This window comes from Sarcophilus harrisii, chromosome 1, assembly GCF_902635505.1.
Source record: "Sarcophilus harrisii chromosome 1, mSarHar1.11, whole genome shotgun sequence".
NCBI classification, from domain to species: domain Eukaryota; kingdom Metazoa; phylum Chordata; class Mammalia; order Dasyuromorphia; family Dasyuridae; genus Sarcophilus; species Sarcophilus harrisii.
Window position 1 is genome coordinate 175,912,271 of NC_045426.1, and position 14,028 is coordinate 175,926,298.

Below are 14,028 nucleotides of genomic sequence, written 5' to 3' on the forward strand. Positions count from 1 at the left end.
GCATCTTTCAAATACACCCTTTTTACTCTCCTCCAATCCTGAGACTACTCTAGAGAAATTCAGCATTACCTCAGATCTTGGCTATTGTAATAACCTCCTCCTAGTTCTGCCTCCCATGTCTCTCCCTATTATTCATCTTCCATTCAGCCAGTAAAGTGATTATCCTAAATTTCAGGGCTGATCATATTACAAACACACAAATAGCTAACCTTACCCACATATACCCTCAATAAATCCAGTAACTCACTGTTGCCTCTAGAATCAAATGTAAAATAGTCTGTAAAATACTTCATGACCTATGCCCTATCTTTCTAGTATTTATATATTATTATATGAAATGTACTCTTTGATCAAGTGACAATGGTTTCCTGGCACTTTCTTTTTTTTAAAGTTATTTTATGAATCATGTTGAAAGAGAAAAATCAGAACAAAAGGAAAAAACCATGAGAGAGAGAAGAAAAAAAACCAGAAAAAAAGAAGTGAATATAACATGTGTTGATTTACATTTGATCTCCATAGTTCTTTTTTCTGAATTCAAATGGCATTTTCTATCCAAAGTCTATTGGGATTGCTTTAGATCACTAAACTACTGAGAAGGACTAAGTATTTCATAGTTGACCATCACACATTTTTGCTGTTATTGCTGTTACGATGTATTCCTGATACTGCTTGTTTTGCTCAGCATCACTTCATGTAAATCTTTCCAGGTCTTTCTAAAGTCAGCTTGTTCACCATTTTTTAATAAAACAATAATATTCCATTACCTTCATATACTACAGCTTATTCAACCATTCCCCAATTGATGGGCATCTGTTCATTTTCCTATTGCTTGTCACCACAAAAAAGAGCTGTTACAAATATTTTTACCAATGTGGGGCCTTTTCCCTCCTTTATGATTTCCCTAAGAGAGAGACACAGTAGTGGCACTGCTGGGTCAAAGGGTATGCATGGGTTTAAAGTCCTTTGGGCATAAATCCAGATAGCTCTCCAGAATGGTTGATCATTTCACAACTCCACCAACAATGCATTTGTATCCCACTTTTTCTATATCCCTTCCCAAATTTATCATGATCTTTTCCAATTATCTTAGCCAATATGAGAAGTTTGAATTATTTCATTTTGCATCTCTCTAATCAATAGTGATTTAAAGCATTTTTTTATATGCTATAGATGGCTTTAATTTCCTCATCTGAATGTTGTTTATATCCTTTGACCATTACAAATTGGAGAATGACGTGTTATTATAAATACACACAGTTCTTCATATATTTTAGAAATGAGGCTTTTATCACAAACACTGGCTGTAAAGACTTTCCCCCAGCTTTATACTTCCTTTTAATCTTGTTTCTCTTGGTTTTGTTTATGCAAAACCTTTTTAATTTATTGTAATGAAAGTTGGGCATTTTGCCTTTCATAATGTTCTCTAGTTCTTCTTTGGTCATAAATTGTTGCCTTCTCCAAAGATCTTATAAGTGAATTATCTTTTGCTCTCCTAATTTGTTTATAATATCATCCTTTATCCCCAAATCATGTATCTATTTTGACATATTATCCCATATTTGAAAAATGGGATATGAGATGTAGGTCTATACCAACTTTCTGACATGTTATTTTCCAGTTTCCCCAGCAATTTTTTTGTCAAAAAATTTGTTCCTATTCCAGAAGTTGGAGATATAAGAAATACTAGATTACTATAGCCCTTGATTATTGTGTCATGTATATCTAATTTATGCCACTAATTCACTACTCTATTTCTTTCTTTTTTCTTTTTTGTTGAGGCAATTGGGGTTAAGTGACTTGTCCAGGGTCACACAACTAAGAAGTGTTAAGAGTCTGAGATCAGATTTGAACTCAGCTCCTCCTGATTTCAGGGCTAGGGCTCTATCCATTGCACCACCCAGCTGCTCTTCACTACTGATTTCTTAGGCAGTACCAATTGGTTTTGATGACTGCTGCTTTATAGTTTTAGGGTTGGTATTGCTAAGTCACCATACTTTTATTTTTTTTTCATTAATTCCCTTGATATTCTTGATTTTTTATCTTCCAGGTGAAGTTTGTTATTTTTTCTTGTTCTATAAAATGATGTTTTGGTAATTCGATTGATAGGTCACAGAGTAGACAAATTTAGGCAGGAATTTCATTTTTATCATATTAGCTCAGCCTATCCATAAACAATTTATATTTTTTCAGTTATTTAGATATGAATTTATTTGTGTAAGAAGTGTTTTGAAATTGTGATCATATAGTTCATGGCTTTGTCTTGTCAAGTAGACAGTAAAATGTTTTATTTTGTGTATAATGATGTTAAATGAGATTTCTCTTTCTATCTTTTCCCGATGGGCTTTGTCAGTAATATGTAGAAATGCTGATGATTTGTGTGAGTTTATTTTGTACTCTACAACTTTGCTAAAGCTATTATTAATGGTTTCCAATAGGTTTTTTGATATTTTCTAGGATACTTTAAGTATATCATCATATCATCTGCAAAGAGTGATAGTTTTATTTACTCATTGCCTATTCTAATTCTTTAATTTCTTTTTATTTTCTTACTGCTAAAGACAAATATTTATAGTACTAATGTTGAATAATAGTAGTGATAATGGGCATCCTTGTTTCACCCCTGATCTTATTTGGAATGTATCCTGGCTTCTCTCTATTGCGAATAATTTTTGTTGGTGTTTTAAATATATACTGCTTATTATTTTAAGGAAAGCTCACTTTATCCCTATGCTCTCTAGTGTTTTTAATTCGAATGGGTGCTGTATTTTGTCAAAAGCTTTTTCTCCATCTATGGAGATTGTCATAAAATTTCTGTTGGTTTTGTTATTGATATGGTTGATTATGATAATAGTTTTCCTGATATTGAAACAGCCTTGTATTCTTGCCATAAATCTCACTTTGTCATAGGATATCATTATTCTGGTGATAAGTTGCTGTAATCTCTTTGCTAATATTTTATTAAAATTTTTGCCTCAATATTCATTAGGGAGATTGGTCTACAGACCAATTTTCTTTCTCTGTTTTAGTTCTTCCTGGTTTAGGTATCTATACGATATTTATGTCATAGAAGGAATTTGGCAGGACTCCTTCTTTACCTATTTTCCCAAATAGTTTACCTAGAATTGGAATTAATTTTTCCTTCAATGTTTAGTAGAATTCACTTGCAAATCCATCTGAACCTGGAGATTTTTCCCTAGGGAGTTCATTTTCAATTTTTCTTTCCAAAATACGGCTATTTAAGTAATTTATTTCCTCTCTTGTTAATCTGGGTGATTTATATTTTTGTAAATATTCATTCATTTGGGTTGGATTGTCAGATTTACTGCCATACAATTGGGCACATTAGCTTCTAACTAATGCTTTAATTTATTTTTTATTGTTAGCAAATTTTTCCTTTTTATTTTTGATGCTGGTGATTTGGCTTTTTTTTTTTTTTCTTTCCTTTTTCCAATCAAATTAACCAAAGGTTTATCTATTTTGTTGGCTTTTCATAAAACCAACTCTTAGCTTTAATAATTAGTTCAATAGTTTTCTTAGTTTCAATTTTATTAATTTTTCCTTTGAGTTTCAGAATTTCTAGTTTGGTATTTAATTAAGGGTTTCTGATTTGTTCTTTTTCTAGCTTTTTTGGTTGAGTGCCCAATTCATTGAGTTCTTCTTTCAATATTCATGTAGCTATTGAGAGGTATAAAATTTACCCTAAGAACTGCTTTTGTTGTATCCTGTCAGTTCTGATACATTGTCTCATTATTGTCATTCTCTTGGATGAAATTATGGATGCTTTCTGTGATTGCTTGTTTGACTCACCCATTTTTTACAATTAGATTATTTAATTTCCAATTGGTTTTTAGTCTATCTTTCCCTGGCCCCTTATTAAATATAGTTTTTGTTGGATTATGGTCTGAAAAGAAAGTATTTATTATTTCTCCCTTTTTGCATTTGATTGTGAAGTTTTTAGGCCTTAATATATGATCAGTTTTTGTTTAGGTGCCATATACTGCTGAGAAAAAAGTGTATTCCTTTCTGCCCCTATAAGTTTTCTCCAGAGGTCTATCATAGCTAGGTTTTTAAGGAACCTATTAATCTGCCTAGTTTCTTTTTTGCTTATTTTGTAGTTAAATTTTTCTGATTCTGAGAGGGGAAGGTTTAGGTTCCCCATTAATTTAGTTCTGTTTTCTATTTCTTCCTTTAATTGGATTAATATATTTTCTAGTAATTTACATGCTTTACCATTTGATGCATATGCATTTAATATCATTACTTCTTCATTATTTATAGTATCCTTTATCAAGATGTACTTTTATCCTTAGCTCTTTTAATAAGATCTATTTTTACTTTTGTTTTATCTGAGATCAGAATTGCTACCCCTGCTTTTTTTTTTTAATTCAACTGAAGCATAATAAATTCTATTTCAGCCTTTTACCTTTACTTCATGTTTCTCTCTGTGTCAAATGTATTTCTTGTAAGTAACATATTGTAGGATTTGGTTTTTTAATCTACTCTGCTATTCGTTTCCATTGTTTGGGGGAATTCATCTGATTCAAATTCAGTTATGATTATTAGCTCTGTATTTTCCTCCATTCTATTTTCTCTCCTGCATATACTTTTGTTCTCCCTTTTCATCCTGTCCCTCCTTAGAAATATTTTGTTTTTAAGCTTCCCCACCCTTTATACCCCCTTTCATTCCTCCCCTTCTCTTGTCCCTTTCTCCTAGTGTTTCTGCCCCTGATCCCTTTTCTTTCCTCTTTGTTCACCTACTTTTTTATAGGCAAGATAAATTTCTATCCCCAATTATATGATTGTTATCCTTTCTTTGAGCCAAAAATTAAGAGAGTAAGCTTCAGACAATGTTCTTCTCCCTCCTTTCATTTCCTCTGTTGTAACAGGTCTTGTGTACTTCTTCATGTGATCTAATTTGTCCCATTATACTTCCTCTTTCTTTTACTTCCAGTACAATCCTGTTCTACCTCTTAATGACTTTTTCTTTAATATTATCACGCCAACCACACCCTCCATCCATACATTTCTAAAGAACTACAGATAAAATTTTCCCATCTAGGGATGTAAAGAGTTTAACCTTAAATCCTATATATTTTTCCATCCTGTCTACCTTTCTATGTTGTTTTTGAGTCCTTTCTTTAAAGATCAAATTTTCTGTTTAGTTGTTTTTTTTTTCAGTAGAAAGGATTGAAAGTCTCTTACTCCATTAAAGATCCTTGCCTCTCCTAAAAGATGATGCTCAGTCTTGCTGAGTCAATAGTTCTTGGTTGTGACCCCAGGTCTTTTGCCTTTCAGAATATGGTATTCCAGGCCCTCCAATTCTCTATTTTAGAAGCTGCCAGATCCTGGCTAATCCTGACTGTTGCTTTTTGGTATTTGAATTGTTTCTCTCTGGAAGTGCAGTAATTTTTTTCCCCTTGAGATTGTAGTTTCGGAGTTTTGCAACAATATTCCTTAGAGTTTTCCTTGTCGGATCTCTTTCCTAAGGAGATGGATGTATCCTTTCAATGAGTATTTCCCCTGATGTTTCTAAGATAGCAGGACAGTTTTCCTTTCTCATAATGGCCTTTAGGTAGATCAATAATTTAAAATTTTTCTTTTCTGGATCTATTTTGCAGGTCGGCTGTTTTTCCTATAAATATTTCACAATTTCTTCCATTTTTCATTCTTTTTGGTTTGTTTGCTGATTCTTCATATCTCATAGAATCATTAGTTTCCATTTGTCCTGTTCTAGTTTTTAATGTGTGATTTTTCTACAGTTACCTTTTGTACCTCTTTTTCCAATTGGTTAATTCTACTTTAAAGTTGTTTTCTTCAGTGATGTTTTTTATTTAGTTAATTGTATTTTTTTAAAAGGAATTACCTTTCTTTTTTATAAGCTGTTGACTTCCTCTTGCATACCTTTCATTTATTTTCTCATTTTTCTTCTACCTATCTTGCCTTTGAAAGTCTTTTATGAGTACTTCCATGAAGCCTCTTTGGGTTTGAGACCAATTCATATCAATCTTTGAGATTTACTCTGTTGGGGCAAAGCCAGTGGAGAGTAGAAAGGTCATTTTCTGATCTCTTCCTGGCTTGATCAACACCAGATCAAGCCTCTGAACTAGTTTTGAAGTGATAAAACCCACAAATATTTGGAGTGTAACAAAATTCCAGCAGAAGAAATTTAATAAAACTTCCAAAAAGGTCTGTTTCAATCAGGCATGAGGGTAGGGGTGAAGGAGGGTGGAGGTGGCTGAGTAAAAGCACAAAACAGGGCAGAATGGCCTTCCTGAGGTGGGGGAAATCTAACAGGCAGCTTTTAGCAAAAATGCAGCTGCATTGGCTACTCTGTCCTGATTCAGAAGCCAGTAAAACAGGAAACTAATTGTGAGACCTCCAGTGCAACTACAAAAGGCAAATAGTGAGCCATTGAATCCCAGAATAATGTGTAACTTGGCCATTTTCATCCAGCATAGGAAGAAAGCCAGCAGCATTGGTCCCAGGGTAGCGTGAAGCTGTTGACACCTATAGGGGAGTCTTGGGATAATTTCCCTTTGCCCTAAGAGCATACCTAAACTTTTAAAAATGAGCAAAAAAGCAAAAAGAGCTTTGGCCATAGAGACCTTTTGTGGAAATAGGAAAGAACAGTCCTCAAACCCTGAGGTCACTAAAGACAAAACATCTGCTGTTGAAAACTCAAAGGGTAATATGAATTGGTCTCCATCTCAAAAGGCTCTCTTGGGAGATTTCAAAAAGTGTCTTAAAAGAGACTTAGAATAAATATGAGGAAAGGAAATAAGAACTTTGCAGGAAAGTTTTGAAAAGGAAAAACTGAAATTATCTGAAGAAAAGTCCTTAAAATAGAGTTAATGAAATGGAAAAAGCATATAACTCCTTAAAAAAATAGATATGATGATATGGGAAAAGAAAACAACTCCTTGAAAAACAGAATTTATGAAATGGAAAAAAAATCCTATGAACAAAATAACTCATTTAAAAGTTGGACAGATGCCAAAGGAGATAAAAAAGCTAACTGAAGAAAATAATTTGCCAAAAATTAGAATTGAACAAATGGAAGTGAATGATTCAATGAGACAGCAAGAATTAATCTCACAAAACCCCAAACATGAAAAAGTAAAGGAAAATGTAAAATAATATCATTGGAAAAACAACAACCTGGAAAATATATCCAAGGGAAAAATCTAAGAATTATTAGACTACCTGAAAAAAATGAATAAAAAAGAACCTAGACTACATCTTTCAAAAAATCATCAAGGAAAACTGCCATGGTGTTCTAGAACAGAGGGTGAAAAACCCATTAAAATAATTCACTGTTCACCTCCTGAAAAAGACCCTAAAATGAAAACTCCAAGGAATATTGTAGTTAAATTCCAGAATTATATGATCCAGAAGATATTATTGGAAGAAGCCAGAAAAAAATGCAGATATTGAGGAGCCACAATTAGGATTACCTATGACCTATCAACTTCCACTTTAAAGGATATAAGACCTAGAATATGAAATACCAGAATGCAAAAGAGCGTGGATTGTAGCCAAGAATCAACTGTCCAGCAAAATTAACCATTAACTTTCAGGGGAAAAAGATGGAAATTCAATGAAATTCGTGAAGTTCATTTATTTTTGATGAAAAGACCAGAGCTGAATAGAAAATTTGATCTTCATATACATAACTCAAGAGAAACATAAAAAGGTAAAAAGAAAAAGGGGAAAAAATCTGTTTTTTTTTTAAGTTAAAACTTTACATGCTTATATGATATGATATGTTTAACTCTTGAGAACTGTATCTCAGGGGTATCCTTAGAAGGTGTAGGTATAATTTGACTTTATTGTGATTATATAAAAAAGAAAGTAGGAGTGGAAAAGGGATTGTACTAAAAAAAAGAGGAAAGGAGATGTAAAACAGGGCAAATTATATTTTAGGAAGAGGCAAAAAAGACCTATTATAATTAAGGGAAAGATGGGGTAGGTGAGCATTCTATGAATCTTAATGTCATCAGATTTGGCTCAATGAGAGAATATCAGACATATTTAGGGGTTTTTTTTAATGTGACACCCTATATAGAAGTAGAAGGGGAAAGGAAAGGAGGAAGTAATAAAGGGAGAATAGATGTAGAAAGGGAAATTGATAAGAATAGGGTGAGACACTTTAAAAGGGGAGAACTAGTTGAGGAAAGTGGTGGTTAGAAGCAAAACACAGGAGGAGGGAAAGGGGAAAAAGAAATAGAAAAGTATAACGTGGGGAAAATAATATGGTAGGAACCACAAGAATTAGTAATTTTAACTGTGAACATGAATGGGATGAAACCTCCCATAAAATGGAAGAAGATAGCAGACTGGATTGAAAGTCAGAAAGCTGCAATATGTTGTTTATGAGAAATACATTTAAAGCAGAGTAATACATACAGAATAAAAGTAAAAGGCTGGAACAGAATCTATTTTGCAGATAGCAATAGTGATTTCAGTTCAAGCAAAAGCAAAAATAGATTTAATCAAGAGATAAGGAAGGAAAATGCATTTTGCTAAAGAATACCATAGATAATGAAGCAATATCTATACTAAACATATATGCACCAAATGGTTTAGCATCCAAATTCCTAGAGAAGTTAAGAGAGCTGCAAGAAGAAATAGATAGCAAAACTATACTACTTATAAGCCTCAATCTTGCTCTATGAGAACAAGATAAATAAAGCCATAAAACAAGCAAGAAAGAAGTTAAGAAAGCAAATAGAATTTTAGAAATGTTAGGTATTAAAGACCTTATAAAAATTGAAAGGACACAGAAAAAAATTCAGATATCGAGGAACCACAATCAGTATTACCCATGACCTAGAAGCTTCTACTTGAAAGGATAGACGAGCTGCAAATATGATATACCCAAATGCAAAAGAGCTAGGATTGCAACCAAGAATAAACTATCCATCAAGATTAACCATTATGTTTCAGGGAAAAAGATGTAAATTCAGTGAAATTGATCATTTCATTTATTTTTGATGAAAAGACCAGAGAAGAATAGAAAATTTGAACTTCATATACAGAACTCAAGGAAACCATAGAAAGGGGAAAAATAAAAGGGAAAAAAATCTATTAAAAAAAGTTTAAAAGTTTACATGCCTAATTGGGAAGATGATATGTTTTTTTTTTATTTATTTAATAGCCTTTTATTTACAGGTTATATGCATGGGTAACTTTACAGCGTTAACAATTGCCAAAACTCTTGTTCCAATTTTTCACCTCTTACCCCCCACCCCCTCCCCTAGATGGCAGGATGACCAGTAGATGTTAAATACATTAAAATATAAATTAGATACACAATAAGTATACATGACCAAAACGTTATTTTGATGAATAAAAAGAATCAGACTCTGAAATATTGTACAATTAGCTTGTGAAGGAAATCAAAAATGCAGGTGGGCATAAATATAGGGATTGGGAATTCAATGTAATGGTTTTTAGTCATCTCTCAGAGTTCTTTCTCTGGGCATAGCTGGTTCAGTTCATTACTGCTCCATTGGAAATGATTTGGTTGATCACATTTCTGAGGATGGCCAGGTCCATCAGAACTGGTCATCATATAGTATTGTTGTTGAAGTATATAATGATCTCCTGGTCCTGCTCATTTCACTCAGCATCAGTTCGTATAAGTCTCTCCAGGCCTTTCTGAAATCATCCTGTTGGTCATTTCTTACAGAACACTAATATTCTATAATATTCATATACCACAATTTATTCAGCCATTCTCCAACTGATGGACATCCATTCAGTGGGAAGATGATATGTTTAACTGTTGAAAACTGTATCTCAGTTCTCAGTGGAACATGGATCCTATACATAAATTGACCATGTATCAGGGCATAAAATCTCCAACATTAAAGCAGAAAAAGCAGAAATGGTAAATGGATCTTTTCCAGATCATAATACAATAAAAATTACATGTAAATAAAGAACCTAGGAAAAATAAACCAAAAATTAATTCAAAGCTAAATAATCTAAACCTAAAGAATGAGTGGCTCAAACAACAAATCACAGACACAATTGATAATTTCATCCAAGAGAATCACAATAATGAGACAACATACCCAAATTTATGGGATGCAGCCAATGCAATTCTTAGGGGAAATGAATAGGTCATGTGACTAAAAAATGCTAGGAAAAAAACAAATTAGAAAGTCCCAATTAAATACCAAATTTGAAATTCTGAAAATAAATGGGGAGATTAATAAGATTGAAACTAAGAAAGCTATTAAAATAATAAAATCATCAATTGATTTTATGAAAACAAAATATTTAATTAATTTGATTAGAAAAAGAAAAAAATCAAATTGTTAGTATCACAAGTGAGAATGGTAAATTTTCCATCAATGAAGAGGAAATTAGAGCAATAATTAGGAGCTATTTTTTCCGACTGTATGTCAATAAATTTGATAATCTAATTGAAATGGATGAATACTTACAAAAGGATAGATTCCTCCTTTACCAGAGGAGGAAGTAAATTACTTAAATAATCCCATTTTGGAAAAAAGAAATTGAACAAGCTATTAATTCCCTAAGAAAATATCTCCAGGGCCAGATGATTTACATGTGAATTCTATCAAATATTTAAAGAACAATTAATTTTGATATTATATAAACTAAAGAGAAAAAATAGAGAAAGAAGGAAGTGTACCAAATTCCTTTTATTACATAGCTATTGTGGTGACACCTAAATCAAGTTGTGTTAAAACAGAGAGCGAAAATTAAAGATTGATTTCCCTAAAGAATATTGCTGCCAAAATCTTAAATACGTGTTAGCAAAGAGATTACAACAAGTTATCAACAGAATAACACAAGATGACCTAGTAGGATTTATTTCAGGAATGAAGGGCTTGTTGAATATTAGGAAAACTATACCATAATTGATTACATCAATGGCCAAAGTACAGAAATTTATATAGATGCAGAAAAGTTATTTGGCAAAATCTAACACCAATTTCTATTAAAAACCCTAGAGAGCATAGGAATAAATGGAGTTTTCTATAAAATGATTGGTAGCATCTATTTAAAGCCATCAACAAGCAGCATATGTAATGGGAACAAACTAGAACCATTCCCCATAAAATCAGGGATAAAAGAAACTTTGCCCACTAGCACTATTACTATTCAATATTGTTTTAGAAATGTAAACTTTAGCAATAAGAAAAAGAGATTAAAGAAATCAGAGTAAGTAATGAATGTCCAGACCTGTTCACTAGAAGATTTTGATACCAGCCCAAATGCTGATCATGGGTGAAGAGTGAAGCAGTGGAACTCATGAAGATGGTCAAACAAGAGTCCATTTATTCACAATTTTCTCAACCTTATATACCTAATACACTTACATAATTATAGGACACCATGCATGCACTAACTAGAGGATACTGTGCATGTGGGAACACATAAACAACTTGCTATTGTATGGAGATGTTTCCTTCACTTTTGTATAACTCTGCTTTAGTTATAACACTAGTTGTCACACCCCCTGACTACCCAGGAAGGTCCAGACTCCACTGGGAGAATGGGGAGCCAAACCAGACATATCAGCGAGGTTCCTTTCCTGGACTAAAGGATCTTATACCTCACCAGAGTTCTCCACTATCTGTAGCCCTCTACAAATGAGGAAACCAAATTATCATTCTTTGCATATGATATGATGATATACTAAAAGAATCCTAGAGAGTCAATTAAAAATCCATTGAAAACAATTCACAACATTAGCAAAATTGCAGTATATAAAATAAATGAACATAAATAATCTGAATTTCTATATATTACCAACAAAGTCTAGCAGCATGAGATACAAATAAAAATTCCATTTAAAATAACTGTTGATAATATAAAACATTTGGTCGTTTACCTTCCAATATAAAGTCAGGGATTATATGAACATAATTACAAAACACAAATAAAGTCAGATCTAATCAATTGGAAGAATATGAAGTACTCATGGATAGGCCAAAATTAATATAGTAAAAATGATAATTCTATCTAAATTAATGTAATTATTTAGTGCCATACCAATCAAACTGCTGAGAAATTATTTTACAGAACTACAAAATATGGATAGAAGAATAAAATTCATTTGTAAGAACAAAATTAATGAATAAAAATGAAAATGAAGGTAACCTAACTATACAACATCTAGAAGTATATTAAAGAGTAGTAATCATCAAAACTTTTTGGTACAAGCTAAGAAATAGAGTAAATAGTGGAATAGATCAGTTTCACAAAATAGAATGATCAATGACTATAGTAATCTAGTGTTTGCTAAACCCAAATTTCTGGATTAAGAATTCACTATTTGACAAAAATTGCTGAGAAAATTGGAAATTTGTATGGCAGAAACTAGGCATTGACCCAGATCTAACACCCAATACCAAGTAAATGTTGAAATGCTTTGTGATTTAGAAATAAAGAGTGTTACTATAAGCAAATTAGAAGTAAAAAGGATAGTCTTAAATCTGTGGAGGAGGAAGGAATTTGTGGTCAAAGAAGACTGCACTGTGGAAAGCACAATGGATAAATTTGATTATATGAAGTTAAAAATTTTTGTACAAATAAAACCAATGCAGACAAGATTAGAAGGGAATCAGTAAACTGGGGGAAAATACATCCAAGATCCTGATAAAGACTTCATTTTTAAAACTGACTCAAATTTATGAATATACAAGGCATTCTCCAGTTGATAAATGGTCAAAGGATATGGCCACACAATTTTCAGATGAAAAACTTAAAGCCATTTCTAGTCATATGAAAAAATGCTCTAAATCAATATTTATCAGGGAAATGAAAATTAAGGCAACTCTGAGGTACCACTACATATCTTTAGATTGGTTAAAATAGCAGGAAAAGATAATGAGGAATGTTGGAGAGGATGTGGGAAAACTGGAACACTAATATTTTGTTGACGGAGTTGTGAACTGACCCAACCATTCTGAAGAACAATATAGACTTATGCCCAAAGAACTATCAAACTGTGCATACCCTTTGATCCATTAGTGTCTCTATAGGGCCTGTATCAAAAAGAGATCATAAAAAAGGGGAAAGCACTGACATGCAAAAATTTCTGTAGCAGACCTTTTTTTAGTATCAAGGAACTGGACACAGAGTGGATCCCCATCAGTTGGAGAATGGCTGAATAAGTTATTGTATATGAATGTTATAGAATATTATTCTATAGAAGTTATTCGTGGGATGATTTCAGAGAGGCCTGGAGACACTTATATGAACTGATGCTGAATTAAATAAGCAGAAGCAAGAGGATATTGGCCTCAGCAACAAGATTACATGATAATCAATTCTGATGTATGTGGCTCTTTTAAACAGTGAGACACCAGGCTGGTTCTAATTATCTTGTGATGAAGAGAACCATTTGCATCCAGAGAGAAGATTGTGAGGTATGGATCACAACATAGTATTTACGCTCTTTTTTTTTTTTTTGTTTTGTTTGCTTACATTTTGTTTTCTTTCTCATTTTTTCATTTTTGATCTGATTTTTCTTGTACAGCATGATAACTGTGGAAATATGGATAGAAGAATTGCAATGTTTAACATATATTAGATTACAATCTAGGGGGAAAGTCATTTTTAATCAGATAAATGCAAATTAAGACAACTGAGATACACACCTGTCAGACTGGCTAGAATGACAGGGAAAGATAATGCGGAATGTTGGAAGGGATGTGGGAAAACAGGGACACTGATACATTGTTGGTGGAATTGTGAATACAACCAACCGTTCTGGAGAGCAATTTGGAGCTATGCTCAAAAAGTTATTAAACTGTGCATACCCTTTGATCCAGCAGTGTTACTACTGGAATTATATCCCAAAGAGATCATAAAGAAGAGAAAGGGACCTGTATGTGCATGAATGTTTGTGGCAGCCCTCTTTGTAGTGGCCAGAAACTGGAAACTGAGTGGATGCCCATCAATTAGAGAAAGGCTGAATAAATTGTGATATATGAATATTATGGAATATTATTGTTCTGTAAGAAATGACCAACAGGATGATTT